Source organism: Carassius carassius, chromosome 33 (genome assembly GCF_963082965.1).
Source record: "Carassius carassius chromosome 33, fCarCar2.1, whole genome shotgun sequence".
Classification (NCBI taxonomy): domain Eukaryota; kingdom Metazoa; phylum Chordata; class Actinopteri; order Cypriniformes; family Cyprinidae; genus Carassius; species Carassius carassius.
In genome coordinates, this window is record NC_081787.1 from 20,677,215 (window position 1) to 20,692,058 (window position 14,844).

Here is a 14,844-nt window from a genome sequence, read left to right on the forward strand (position 1 = left end):
CTCTAAATACCCGGCTATGTGTAAATGTGGCATAACTCATCGACTCATTAGTAAAGACTCCAAGACCTCAAATGTGTACATCAGATAAGAGAGACACCAAAAACGTGGATGGGTTGAACGCAGCGTTAATCTCATCCAACCACAATCAAAGACACCTGAACAAGCTAATCAAGGCCTTCCATTCAGATTACTAGAAAGCTACAGGCAGGTGAGTTTGATCAGGGTAGGAGTTACCCTGATCTCCTTGGATCTTTAAAACCCCATTTACAGAGCATGATGTTATAACAACACATTTATTTTTGTGTCCGTCGCTGTCCATTTATTCTGACACGCCAATTAAGCCCTCAGCAGAGTTTGTTAGATCGTAGGTTGGGAGGATGAACGCTCGAGTGTATTCCTCGTTTGGTGCTGTTTTATTGTGTCTGTTTGGAATCTTGAACATAGCAGATGTAACTCTAGGTGAGACGATCTGTTGATTTTTATTACACAGCCTAAAGAGACGCAGAAATAAGTGACTCTCAGTCTTTGAATGTAGGATTAGAAGTAGGTAGTACATTTTTAAAATGCATGATTTGAAGCATATGAATATTTGTATTAAGGTTTGAGCCCTATTGAAAAGCTGGTGAAGCAGACGGAGTTGCTGTCCCAACGAGGATGTTCTTCTGATAGACACCGACCGCTCTGGAGGACATGACTGCTCTCAACTTAAATGTGATCGTGTTTCCAGTGAGCCTGGTTCAAGTGAGTTTCAGTTTATAATGGATGCTAGGGGTTCTCCAAAAAAAAAATCGAGTTAATAAAAGTGTAATTAGGGCCCGAGCACCGAGGTGCGAGGACCCTCTTGTATCTGCTTTGTTTATTATTATTATTATTATTATTATTATTCTCCAGAATGAATCGCATTTTTGAGGGCTTAAACATGCTCAAAAAGTCATGAAACTTTGCACGCGCGTCAAACCTGGGGGCTGTTCCATAAACCAAAATTAGAGTATAAGCCAGGTTTATTTCGGTTAGTCAGGCTTATTTTTGGTAGATTCGGTTTCATAAATCAAACTTACAAAAGTTCAGACTCTGTTACCCCGGCAACTTATGCTGGCAAATTAACCTGGTCCAGGGCAGGCTAACTGTCAGGCTAAGTCTGAGTTCAGGCTTAACGAGCATACCATTTATACTCCCCTTCTGGTATTTCAATGTCATTTTATTTTACTTAACCACTATTAATTTTTTTTTTTTAAATAAATAAGCAAATGTACTTTACTAATAAATGTAAGAAGTTATAAGGTATAAATACACTAAGAAATGTTCAAAACTTGTGTGTTTAATTGGTGAGTTTGGTAATTAATTAAAAGTATATAAACAGGGAGCTGAAATCGTTTCCAAACTGAACCATGGCGTGTCCTTTCATAGATGAGGTGGTGGATGAGGGAGCTATAGTCTTGCGGAGGGCATTTCAAAGAGAGAGAACTTTCAGAGACAGGTCAGACCCATTGGCTTTTAATGACAGCTACCTGTATGAGCGATATAGGTTCTCAAGAGATGGGATTGCATATATTTGTAGATTACCAAGCCCATAAATTGCAAATAATACATGCCGCAACAGAGCGCTCCCAGTCCCACAGGCGGTGTGCATTGCACTTCGCTTTTTTGCCAGTGGAACATTTTTGTACGCCGTTGGAGATGCAGAGAATATCAGCAAAGCATCAGTTTGCCGCTCTGTACGAACTGTGTACCTTTCTTTAAAAAGACTACTCGATGTGTTCATCACATTCCCTGGCCACGAAGCTATTCGTACCATTAAACATGCCTTTTATGGAATAGCTGGTAAGTTCAAATAACTATAAAACATGGAAATATTTCTTGACTGTTTATTTTACATGGGACATATTTAAAACAATTTTCCTAGGTTTCCCAAATGTTATCGGTGCATTGGACTGCACCCATGTGCGTATTAAGTGTCCGCATTAATATTATTAATATTAGTATTAATGGTCCACATGAAGCGGACTTTGTGAATAGGAAATCAGTACACAGCATCAATGTACGGTCCCACTGAGATGATATTGAAGGCTATGCTCTAGCACTAAGTGTTCTGTACTAAGCTGGGCACCAGTGTTTAGTTCCTTGCAATTAAAATGTAGTGACCTACAGGTTTAATTTATTTTAGATGATTAGTGATGCAGATTGCATCACCACAAATGTGTAGGCCAAATGGCCAGGCTCTGTGCATGACTCCAGAATCTTTAGAGCCTCATCTCTCTACCAGCAAGAGGTATGCTAGTAATCACTTAAATCGCAAAAAGTCTTAAAAGAGAAAACCTACATAATATATATATATTCATTCTGTCTATGCAGGAGAATTCTCAGGAGTTTTGCTGGGAGACAAGGGATACCCATGCCTGCCTAACCTCCCTATCAGGAGCCCCAGACAGAGGCACAGCACCGCTACAACATTGCCCATGCACGCACAAGAGGTCGTATAGAGATGGCATTTGGGCTGATAAAGTCAAGGTTTCAGTGTCTGAAGCACCTCAGAGTGACTCCACCTAGGGCATGTGACATTGTAGTTGCTTGTGTAGTGCTCCATAACATTGCTTGTCTGAGGAGAGAGAGGCAACCAAGGATTGTTGAAGAGGACAACTGGGGCAATGAAGCAGTATTGGAAGAAAACGAAACAGGCAGACTTATACGAGACACATATGCAAATAATTATTTTGCTTAATATGGTCTAAACCATGTGTAGCATTTAAAATTTTCCACTGGCCCCTCAACTTTCTCCTTAGTTGAACAAACACACAGAAGTCAAAGTATTTAATGTGATTTGTCTTTATTCAGAGTGAATCTGCCCGTTAGGGGTGAAAACACAAATTGTGGAAAGTGATCAAAAAGGTAATGTTTTTTTTTTCTTTTTTTAAAAAATGGTAGTTCTACTTGCATTTTTCTGTAGCTGTTGAATTTCCAGCTCCAACTTCCTCATCAGTTTTTTTTATACTGGATGTCGATATCAATCGCTTCCATTTGTTTAAGGAGGTAGCGTTCATACACTCTTTTTAGGTTTTCTGGGTTCTGTAGCAACATAGATTTAAGTTATTTCATTGAATACTCTTGTCACATTGTTTTCATTTCTTAACTCACTTTGTCACATGTGGTCCCAGACTGAGAGGGCTCTAAAACAGTGTCAGCATCCTGAAAACACATTATGATCATTTTATCACACAAGTACACTTTTTAATATTCAATACAGTATCACATGGAACCTGTGACTACCTCAGGCCTCCTTGAATATGCAGACACAGTCTCCTCATCCTCCTCAACTGATGGGCCTTCTCCCTGTGACCACTGATTAAACTCATTAGCTTACATGACTGATTTAAAAGGTCTCATACTCACAGGCAACATGATGTCTGGTGGATCCATAAAGCATACCGAATCTTGATAGAAAAAATTTTTTTTTTTTACCAAAATGCACCACTACAGTAGCACAAGTACCTCTATGTGAAATTACTGCTATGGTGTACTTAGGCTTACAATGCCTAAGGAAGGAGGAATTCAGTTAGTCAGGAAGGAATAATGATAATAAAACACACACACACACACACCTTTTATATACTCATTCCTTATACTACGTGATATCATTTTAGATGATGTCCCCCCCTCTATTCCCTCAAGGACGGGCCTCCCTTTATTAATTTCCAAAGCCAGCTCCTCTGCAGGAGTGAAGCTGGCTGGTGGTGGCCCTCCCCCAGTGACAGCAACCTCAGTCTTCTTTTTGGTCGCTGCAATTAAAAAAAAAAAAATACATTAAAAAACCTGAATAGTTGTAACTTCAAGCTGGCATTGATTACATATATACATACCATTGGATTTACTTACCATTCTGAACTATATTTTTATTTTTTATTTTTACCTGCTGCCAGGTTCTTTTTCCTTCACTTAAGTTGATGCTGCGTGAAAGCAATTAACGTTACGGTTATTCACACACAAACTTTGCAATGTATTGTGACACACATTCAATGTTGATAAAGTATTTTAAATAGCTTACACCGCTACTTACGCATTGAGACGATCAGCAATTTCCTGCCAACCTTTCTCTCTTGCTTTATTTATTGCTGCTGTATTGCCTTTTTTGGTGATGACATCTTTAAATTCTTCATAGGTTTCCAAAAGCAAACGCTGTTCCGTTGCCCTGAACATCGCTGCTCTATCTTTTCCTTTTGTTGCCATGGTAGCCCACAGTAAATCGATTGACCCATGCTCGACTTTTCAGGACTTTTAAACAATGGCATGCACGCGCAATTATCTAGACTATTTAAACATGACTCAAATTAGTAAGATCACATGATCCTCAACTTACTGTTATGGAACCAATTTAAGCGCGGATGTTTAGCTCGGCTCATTCAAGTCAGGTGTTGGACTTTAATCCCCGCTTCTAAGCGGCTTTTATGGAACAGCCCCCTGGTGAAAATTTTCGTCTGATATACTAGGATTCAGAAGAGGGTGTGGCAAAATGGCTCGACGGCGCCACCTATATGTTGCACACACAGAAGAGGCGGAGACTTCTGGTGGCACATATATTGTTTTATTGCTGTATACTGTCTGCAGAAACACATAAACAGAGAGAGAAAGTGGAAATCTTTCAATTGTGTATCAGTGGCTGCTAGAGTGGCTTCTTCATATATAAATGAAGCTCTATTTCAATAAACTCACTTTAAACAATCATATCACAATACATTGAAATAAAATGAGAATATGTTGCTATACTGTCTGTAACACATTAACATTCCCATGACATCAGAAAATAATACTCAATAAGCATACACAAACGGTGTATAAGCTCTTTGTTTCCTGTTTAGTAGCTATTTCTCTCTATGTGCTCTGTTGTAAACGATCTTTATCAGCAATTTAGTTGTCTCTAAAACATGACAGATGTACAAAACACAATTGTTACAATAAACAAATATAAACTCTTTCATAATAACGAGTGATTACAATTATATTTCTGAGGACACTAGGCACCCATGTCAATGCATCGCGCGGCCTCCACCAACGCAGCGGCGTCAGCCTCCTCCCAGCGGCGATTGCGCAATCCATCGCGCGAGTGCAGCCGGCCGCACATCAACCGCTAAATTTATCAATTATATAAACAAAGTCATTAAACTAACACAAATTACTAAAGTATAAACATTTTATGAACTCAAACTGCGATGCCACATCACTTATATTACCTGCAGAAACACATAAACAGAGAGAGAAAGTGGAAATCTTTCAATTGTGTATCAGTGGCTGCCAGAGTGGCTTCTTCATATATAAATGAAGCTCTATGTCCTGCGGCTCATGATCACCCTCTAGCGTCACCCGCCAGCGTCTACAGGTCTAAGTGATGTTCAAGTTGGCATAATTATACAGTATTATATACAATTATATTTTAAGATACATTTAACGCAAGAACCATATTTAACAGATGATAAGTAATAATATTAATGAAAACCCTACAAACATGACTACTTGAGTCCATGCCACTACATATACTAAGAAAATCAACAGCCTTCCAGCTATGTTTCACGTACATGCACGAAAATTGGCACACATATGTAACACACCAATACCTACAAAAAAGACTCTTGGAGCAAAATTCTAAACCCAACAGGAAGTCGGTTATTTTTAATATTATGAGCAAATTTGGTGTAATTTTGGTCATTTCCATGTGTTGTATTTTAACGAACTCCTCCTAGAGATTTCTTCAAATCAACACCAAATTTGGTATGCCTAATCTAAAGGCCTTTGCGGTGTTAAATTGCGAAGATCTTGAGGTTTCGTTGAAGGGCGTGTCCGTGGCGGCCTGGCAAATTTCGATGATTCGCCATGAAAAATGAAGTTGCTATAACTTAGACATACAATGTCCAATCTGTCCCAAACTTCACATGTTTGATGAGACTCCGACCCTGAACAGATTGGCATGCCCATATTCAGTTATAGTCATAGCGCCACCTATTGGCAACAGGAAGTGACATATTTTACACTGCTACTAACTACTCCTAGAAATTTTATGACATCAATGTATTTTTTGTGGTCAGTCTAATCTAAAGGCCTGTGCAATGTTAAGTTGTGAAGATCTTGAGTTTTTGTCAAAAGGCGTGTCCATGGCGCCGTGACGAAGTTCGATGTCTCGCCATGGGAATAAAAGAGGTTATAACTCAGGCATAAAATGTCTCATCTTCCCCAAACTTCACATGTGTGATAAGAGTCCTGGCCTGAACACATCTGTAGGCCAATATTCCATCGGGTGTGGCAAAATGGCTCGATAGCGCCACCTATACACTTTCAACATAGCACGCCTCGAGCTCCGTTTCACATACATGTACAAAAATCGGTACACACATGTAACACACCAATACCTACAAAAAAGTCTCTTGGTATGAAATCCGAATCCCAACAGGAAGTCGGTTATTTAGAATTTTCTCTGCAAAATTGGCGTTGTTTTTGCCATTTTCAGGGGTTGTACTTTAACGAACTCCTCCTAGAGATTTATTCAGATCAACACCAAACTTGGTCAGTTAAATCTAAAGGCCTTTGCGATGTTAAATTGCGAAGATCTTGAGGTTACATTAAAGGGCGTGTCCATGGCGGCCTGACAAATTTCGATGTTTCGCCATGAAAAAGGAAGTTGCTGTAACTCAGACATACAATGTCCAATCTGCCCCAAACTTCACATGTTAGATAAGACTTCTGCCCTTAACAGATCTACATGCCCATATTCAGTTATAGTCATAGTGCCACCTGCTGGCAAGAGGAAGTGACATGTTTTATGCTGCGACAAACTACTCCTAGAAATCTTTTGACATTAATGTATTTTTTGTGGTCAGTCTAATCTAAAGGCCTGTGCAATGTTAAATTGTGGAGATCTTGAGTTTTTGTTAAAGGGCGTGTCCATGGCGCCATGACAAAATTTGATGTCTCGCCACAGCAAGAGAAGTTGTTGTAACTCAGGCATAAAATGTTCAATCTTCCCCAGACTCCGCATGTTCGATAAGAGTCCTGGCCTGAACACATCTGAAGGCCAATATTCCATCATAATTATAGCGCCACCTGCTGGCAACAGAAAGATTGGCACATATATGGAATAAACATTGATATATTCCACTTATATTTATGAGTTTAAATGCATATTTCTCACCGTTCACCTATTTACTAAAGCCACTCGCTGCCGATGAGCCCGGGTGCGAGGGCCCGTTCATCGCTGCTTGCAGCTTTAATTAATTTTTTTTTTTTTTTGGCCCGTTGATTTAATGAGGGGGGGAGAAAACTATAAATTTGGCCTTGTTACTCCTGTGTACAGTAGGTTTGAATTTCTTATTTTAGGTTAGTTTTAAACGCCTGATTGCTTTACAAAATACACCGGAATAATACTTGGACTAAAATTCACTCTGTTGGTATGTCATTTGCTGTATATTGACATGGCATACAGTCTATATGCATAAACTAAAGCTGACTGTCTTTTGTCCATGCAGTGAAACCAGGTCAATGTCCCGACCCGAAGAACGTTCCACTGTTTGCTAAAAACTGTGTCCATGATGGCCAGTGTCCTGCCACACAGAAATGTTGCCCAACCACCAGTGGCCATGCATGCAGTCAACCAATCGGTCAGGGTGCCAGTGAGGGAGGTGCCCAGGGTACCGGCCAGGGTCAAGGCGCTGGTCAGGGTCAGGGAAGTGGTCAGGGCCAGGGAAGTGGTCAGGGAAGCGGCCAGGGTGCTGGTCAGGGCGCTGGCCAAGGTCAGGGAAGTGGTCAAGGTGCCGGCCAGGGAGCCGGTCAGGGTCAAGGTGCTGGTCAGGGAAGCGGCCAGAGTCAAGGCGCTGGTCAGGGAAGCGGCCAGGGTCAAGGTTCCGGTCAGGGAGGCGGCCAGGGTGCTGGTCAGGGAAGCGGCCAGGGTGCCGGCCAGGGTCAAGGTTCCGGTCAGGGTCAAGGCGCTGGTCAGGGTGCCGGTCAGGGAAGCGGTCAAGGCGCTGGTCAGGGAAGCAGTCAGGGTCAAGGCGCTGGTCAGGGTGCCGGTCAGGGAAGTGGTCAGGGCGCGGGTCAGGGAAGCGGCCCGGGTGCTGGCCAGGGTGCTGGCCAGGGTGCCGGCCAGGGCCAGGGAAGCGGTCAGGGTGCCGGCCAGGGAAGCGGCCAGGATGCCGGCCAGGGAAGCGGCCAGGGTCAAGGAGCTGGTCAGGGTGCTGGCCAGGGTCAGGGAAGCGGTCAGGGTCAAGGTGCTGGTCAAGGAAGTGGCCAGGGTGCTTGCCAGGGAAGTGGCCAGGGTACTGGCCAGGTTCAAGGAGCTGGCCAGGGTGCTGGCCTGGGAAGCGGTCAGGGTCAAGGCGCTGGTCAGGGAAGCGGTCAGGGAAGCGGTCAAGGCACTGGTCAGGGTGCCGGTCAGGGAAGCAGCCAGGGCACCGGCCAGGGTCAGGGAAGCGGCCAGGGTCAGGGAAGCGGCCAGGGTCAAGGCGCTGGTCAGGGTGCTGGCCAGGGTCAGGGAAGCAGCCAGGGAGCTGGTCAGGGAAGCGGCCAGGGTGCTGGCCAGGGTCAAGGTGCCGGTCAGGGAAGCGGCCAGGGTCAAGGTGCTGGTCAGGGAAGTGGCCAGGGTGCTGGCCAGGTTCAAGGAGCTGGCCAGGGTGCTGGCCTGGGAAGCGGTCAGGGTCAAGGCGCTGGTCAGGGAAGCGGTCAAGGCACTGGTCAGGATGCCAGTCAGGGAAGCAGCCAGGGCACCGGCCAGGGTCAGGGAAGCGGCCAGGGAGCTGGCCAGGGAAGCGGCCAGGGTGCTGGCCAGGGTCAAGGTGCCGGTCAGGGAAGTGGCCAGGGTCAGGGAAGCGGCCAGGGTCAAGGCGCTGGTCAGGGTGCTGGCCAGGGTCAAGGTGCCGGTCAGGGAAGCGGCCAGGGTGCTGGCCTGGGTCAGGGAAGCGGCCAGGGTCAAGGCGCTGGTCAGGGTGCCGGCCAGGGTCAGGGAAGCAGCCAGGGTCAAGGTAGTGGTCAGGGAAGCGGCTACGGTCAGGGTAGCGGTTACGGACCGGGAGTTGGCCAGGGTCAAGGAGTTGGCCAGGGAAGCGGCCAGGGTCAGGGAGTTGGCCAGGGTCAAGGAGTCGGTCAGGGAAGTGGCTACGGTCAGGGAGTTGGCCAGGGTCAAGGAGTTGGTCAGGGAAGCGGCTATGGTCAGGGAAGCGGCTACGGTCAGGGAGCCGGTCAGAGTCAAGGAGTTGGTCAGGGAAGTGGCTACGGTCAGGGAAGCGGTTATGGCCAGGGAGTTGGCCATGGTCAAGGAGTTGGTCAGGGAAGTGGCAACGGCCAGGGAGTTGGCCAGGGTCAAGGAGTTGGTCAGGGAAGCGGCTATGGTCAGGGAAGCGGCTACGGTCAGGGAGCCGGTCAGGGTCAAGGAGTTGGTCAGGGAAGCGGCTACGGTCAGGGAAGTGGTTACGGCCAGTGAGTTGGCCAGGGTCAAGGAGTTGGTCAGGGAAGCGGCTATGGTCAGGGAAGCGGCTACGGTCAGGGAGCCGGTCAGAGTCAAGGAGTTGGTCAGGGAAGTGGCTACGGTCAGGGAAGCGGTTATGGCCAGGGAGTTGGCCATGGTCAAGGAGTTGGTCAGGGAAGTGGCAACGGCCAGGGAGTTGGCCAGGGTCAAGGAGTTGGTCAGGGAAGCGGCTATGGTCAGGGAAGCGGCTACGGTCAGGGAGCCGGTCAGGGTCAAGGAGTTGGTCAGGGAAGCGGCTACGGTCAGGGAAGTGGTTACGGCCAGTGAGTTGGCCAGGGTCAAGGAGTTGGTCAGGGAAGTGGTTACGGCCAGGGAGTTGGCCAGGGTCAAGGAGTTGGTCAGGGAAGCGGCTACGGTCAAGGAAGCGGTTACGGTCAGGGAGTTGGTCAGGGAAGCGGCTACGGTCAGGGAAGTGGTTACGGCCAGGGAGTTGGCCAGGGCCAAGGAGTTGGTCAGGGAAGCGGTCAGTGACGTGGTCAGGGAAATTGTGGTATTTGAAACATTTTACAGGTATTTTGCATAACACCTACAGGAGCTCTTAAATTCAGTGCTTTTGTTCATAAGGATTTTTTTTTCCCTCTCTGCTACAACAGTTCAGGAAAAACTATCACTTTGCCTCCTTCCCTTAAATAAAAAGAAAATTGCTTGATTGAAAGTTGTTTATCATTTGGCTTTCTCTCATAACTGAGTTCTGGCATTAGTGCTTTGTAAGTTCCTCTCCATGAGACCTGGACATTTGGAGTATCAACCCATTTTACACCTTATATACCACATTATATCATGGGGACTCAAATGGCATCAGCTGTTTTCTGCAAACTGTGTTCTTGTCTTCTCAAAAACAAGCCTAATGAATGTTACAGATATTCTAATCTCGATAACGATATATTCTCGATGAATTTAGAATAATCGTCACTATATCGCCCAGCTCATATCCTGAAACGGCTTTTTTTTTTTTTTTTGGCATTTGCTTTATCTTTCATTGCTAACAAGTCTTCACTAGCGTTCATGCTTATGATTGCCAGATGTGAGGCGCTTTAATATATTTTTTTTCTCCTTAAGGGATACACTTCTTCCCGGTGTTATGTAATTTGTGCAATCTAGCAACCCTGTGCGCGCTCACTGATGGCGGAACAAGCGCTGATGATGTGAAAACATACGAGTTTGGCGATCTCTCCACAGCGCTATTATGCTTACATAAGTGTCATAGACAATGTGTTTTTTCACAAGCCATCATTTGTACCGTTTTTGTTACCAAATGGTGAAACTTTTCAATAATGGATTTGTGTTTGAGGAATAAATGCGCTTGTCCTAACTGTGACAATATATGAGGGAAATGTAATTGGAATAGATGGAATTTATATATTTTTTTTAATTTTTATTGTTTTACCGGTTTTCGTGTTGAAAATGGCATGGCAATGTTCATTTTCATTGTGTATTAACGATGAGCAAATTTAATTTACTCTGGGCGACTACATGATGTCTATCGTTAGCCACTGGCTAATAAATTATTAGATTTTACTGGCCTGTGTGTGTGTTCGAGGCTATTATAAGATTAGCACATTTTCATTTGCTGAACACTGGGCGCTTCAGTTTCGCTCTCCATCAAGCGATCTGTACTTTTTCAGTTCATCTCAATCTGTGTTCAATGCTATGTAAACTCTAGCTGTTTCTTACCGAGCCACAACCTCCTGCTCTCTCGTGAAGCCCATACGGAAGTGACTAAAACTGTAATTCATTGACTGGCCGCTTGAGGCTGGCTGCAAAAGGGAGTCAATCCCATACGCTGTGTCCAAGTTCAGGGTCTGCATCCTCCTTAGGATCCTTCCTACCCGGTTGAAGGAGAAGGGGTCCTCCGACGACCGCAAAACCCGGAAGTCGGTGTTTGTGAATTTGGACAGCCTACCCTTCTTTCAGTTCCCTCCCTTACCCGTTGCTCATATCCTGTCGCCTAGCAACCGTGACAGCGCTAAGCAAGAAGCGGGAAAATGGACAAACAAAGAGTTAATTATATAGAATATAAAGAATAATGAATAATAGAATATAAAGAATAATGATATAGATATAGATTATATATATATATATATATATATATATATATATATATATATATATATATAATATGTATATAATTATTCATGTAATATGTATGATGTGCATTGTATTAAAAAATAATTGGAGTTTTGATATTTAAATTTGTCTTAAGGTAGAATAATGCTTTTATCTGTTAAACACTTATTCTAATGTACTAATTATATTATGTATTTGTTCTCTAATTTTCCTTAACCAGACCAGACCCCATTACTGCAGGATTAACCTGAGTGTCCCAGTTTTGGACCGTTTCTTCAGCCAGGAAGATCCCTGACCAGACTTTCGGCTGAGCAGGGAGTCTCTGCCAGTGTTGCAGAACCTCCTGAACCAGGAGAGAAGACATGGGTGGGGTGCTACAATAGAGACCCTGGTGTTTCTCTTCTGGTTGGCCTGTGGAGCATCCTACAGGGTGGTCTCAAGAGTGTTTGGGATTCCCCGGTCCACCGTCCACTACATTGTCCACCGAGTGACTGAGGAGGTGGTGGCCATTCGCCACAAGGTCATCTTCCTCCCGAAGACCCCGGAGCACCTGGAAAAAGTGTCCCGCGGGTTTGCAGGGCTGGCACGCCACAGAGCTTTTATCAAAGCTGCAGGTGCCATCGACAGCTGTCACATCCGCATCGAGCCTCCGAGCGGGCCCTGATGGTCAGTGCTAAAGAAACAGGAAACTGTTTCCATCCATAATCCTTTCAGGCTGTTTGTGACCATCAGGGCCGCTTCATCGATACTTACGTGGGCTGGCCTGGATCGGTGCATGACTCCAGGGTGCTCCGTCACAGCCCACTGTATGCTCAGTCATCCTACCCTCCTCCAGGGCATTTCATCTTGGCTGATGGAGGATATCCATGCTTCCAACGGCCTCTCCCCCTCATCACTCCTTACAAGAGGCAGGTGCAAGGTGTGGGAGCCCAGCGCTTTAACAGCCATCATTCCAGGGCACGCTCCATTATATAGCGTGCTTTTGGAATGATGAAGACAAGGTTCCGGTCCATCTTCCTGCAAGTGCTGGAGGTGCACTACTCCTTTGTTCCTCGTGTAAGTTACCAGCCAGTGTTATATTAAATTATTTTTTTTCAATATCTCAATATACTAAATTTATATATGCTATTGCAGGTTGTGACAGCATGCACCATCCTCCACAACATCTGCCTCAGTGCCGGAGATGTGTTGGCACCTGAAGATGAGCCTGAGGACGATGTGGAGGAAGATGAGGGGGAGGCTGACATGGAGGCCATCAGCGGTGCTCAGTGGCGGGACCAACTCTGTGCTGAGGTGTCTGCCCTGGAGGTTGTACCACCAGGTCATGACTACCTTTAACAAGCAAGTAAACAATAACTTTAATATCTTATTTAGAAAGTACTTTGTCATGAAAGGATTGGATTCAATTTCTCCTGTTTACATATTTATTAATGCATGTTAAAGATGTGACATCCGTTGATTGAGTCGCTCTGCAAACCCTAATGGTAGACGATGTAGTGGACAATGGGAGGAGACATCCTGAAGCTCTCTGCAGACCACCCTGTGATGTTTCACTCGCCAACCAGAGGACCAGCCACGGATCCCTGCTGCACTCCTTCCATGTCTCTCATCCTTTCAGCGGCTCCAGCAACACTGCCAGGGACTCCCGTTGTAATTAAACATAAAAATGGTCCAATACCTGGTCACTCAGATTAATCCTGCAGTGATTTGTTAAAATCTGTTGTCCTGTAAATAGTTCTGTAAATAGTTTCTGTATGTTCTTGAATTTTGTTACCTCAATTTTGTTTTCTGAATGTTATTAAATAATTATACACTTAATTTTCTTTACAAATGTTCCTTTTACTTTGAAAAGTATGGAAAATAAAAAAGAAATACAATGAATGAGAAGTATTTCTTTCAAACAATTTCTTTCAAACAACTGAAGCTAACAATGGAAAAAATGTAATCCCTCCCACCCCAAGAAAAAAAAAAAATTATTTGGGGACCCAACGCTCCAGAATGGAGAAGAGCCTGTCCATCCTCTCCCTGCTCTCCTCTCTTCAGCCTCTCTCTGCTGCCTCATGTCCTCCGTGATGAGGTCTAACAGCTCCTGGTCACTGTCCCTTCTCCTCTTCTTCGCTGCTGGCTGCCTATCTCCTTCCCTCAAAAACAAAAACAAGAGAAGTAAGAAAATGTTTCAGCTGTTTAATGACTGCAGGAAATGTTATCTGTACTGCACAAAACAAAAACAAAAAAAACAATGGGATTTCTAAATAGATTTATTTCTGTACCTCTATCCACAGTGGCAGAGTTCTTTGCTCCGGTGAAGAGCTCATCGTTCTCTCCCCGGAGCTTTATAAACACTTCTGTCTGCTCTTTCGTCCCGAGAAGCGTTAAAAATAGCTTCAATCACTAACAAATTAGCTGTGTGTAAGGGGATATTCACAGGCAGTAAGGAAGAAGCTAGTTTACGAAAGTAATCTTTTTTTTCTTACATATAAACGTACAAATGTAAAAAAAAATGCTTAACGCTAAAACAAAATGCCTAACTAGACAACCACTGAAAAAATATATTTTTTTGAAAAGCCAGTTTTTACATCGAAAAGCATACTCCTCTCTCACTCCGCTACCGCTCGCTTTGTCCGCCATTACGCTCTGCCGAAAAGAATTATGGGATAGGTAGGACGGGAAAGGATCCACCACACCCATCATTCCAATTCAGGGAAAAGGAGGACGTATTTGTGGGTCGCATTTGAAGGATCCTACGAATTTGGACAGCCTTCGTCGTCGCGCTGTGACGTAACATCCTTCAAATGAGTACTCCGAAGGATGTAGACCCTGAATTTGGACACAAGAATAGACTGCCCATGTTAAAATGCCCAAATTTACAGCAGAAAAAAAAACGTTTACAGCCAGGTGCAAAAAATGATTTTGGTCTAGCTAATTTTACCCTTCATGACAACTGTGAGGTGGGCAGTGTTGGGGAGTAACTAGTTACATGTAACGGCGTTACGTAATCTAATTACAAAATTAATGTAACTGTAATTAGTTACAGTTACTAAGAAAAAATTAGTAATTAAATTACAGTTACTTATGAAATTTTTAACGATTACAAAGGGGATTACATTTGAATATTTACACACATCCACATACAGATTTAACTGATTTATTTCCCAAATTGCACTGACTATTCTGAGACATACCGCCCTAATAATTTCCGGGATGCGGAAACACAGTCATACCCCAGTCATAAAAACGGAATGCCTAACGCGGACGGAATATACCACATTTTGGATGACTAA

At 44.2% G+C, this 14,844-nt stretch overlaps 1 protein-coding gene and 1 pseudogene across 2 annotated transcripts in view; both read left to right on the plus strand.

Moving 5' to 3' along the window:
- Nucleotides 1–14,844, plus strand: part of LOC132113949 (TBC1 domain family member 9B-like) — a 336,715-nt gene that overhangs the window by 62,901 nt on the left and 258,970 nt on the right. The window lies entirely within an intron of this gene.
- On the plus strand, nucleotides 378–12,227 carry LOC132114146 (fibroin heavy chain-like; annotated as a pseudogene).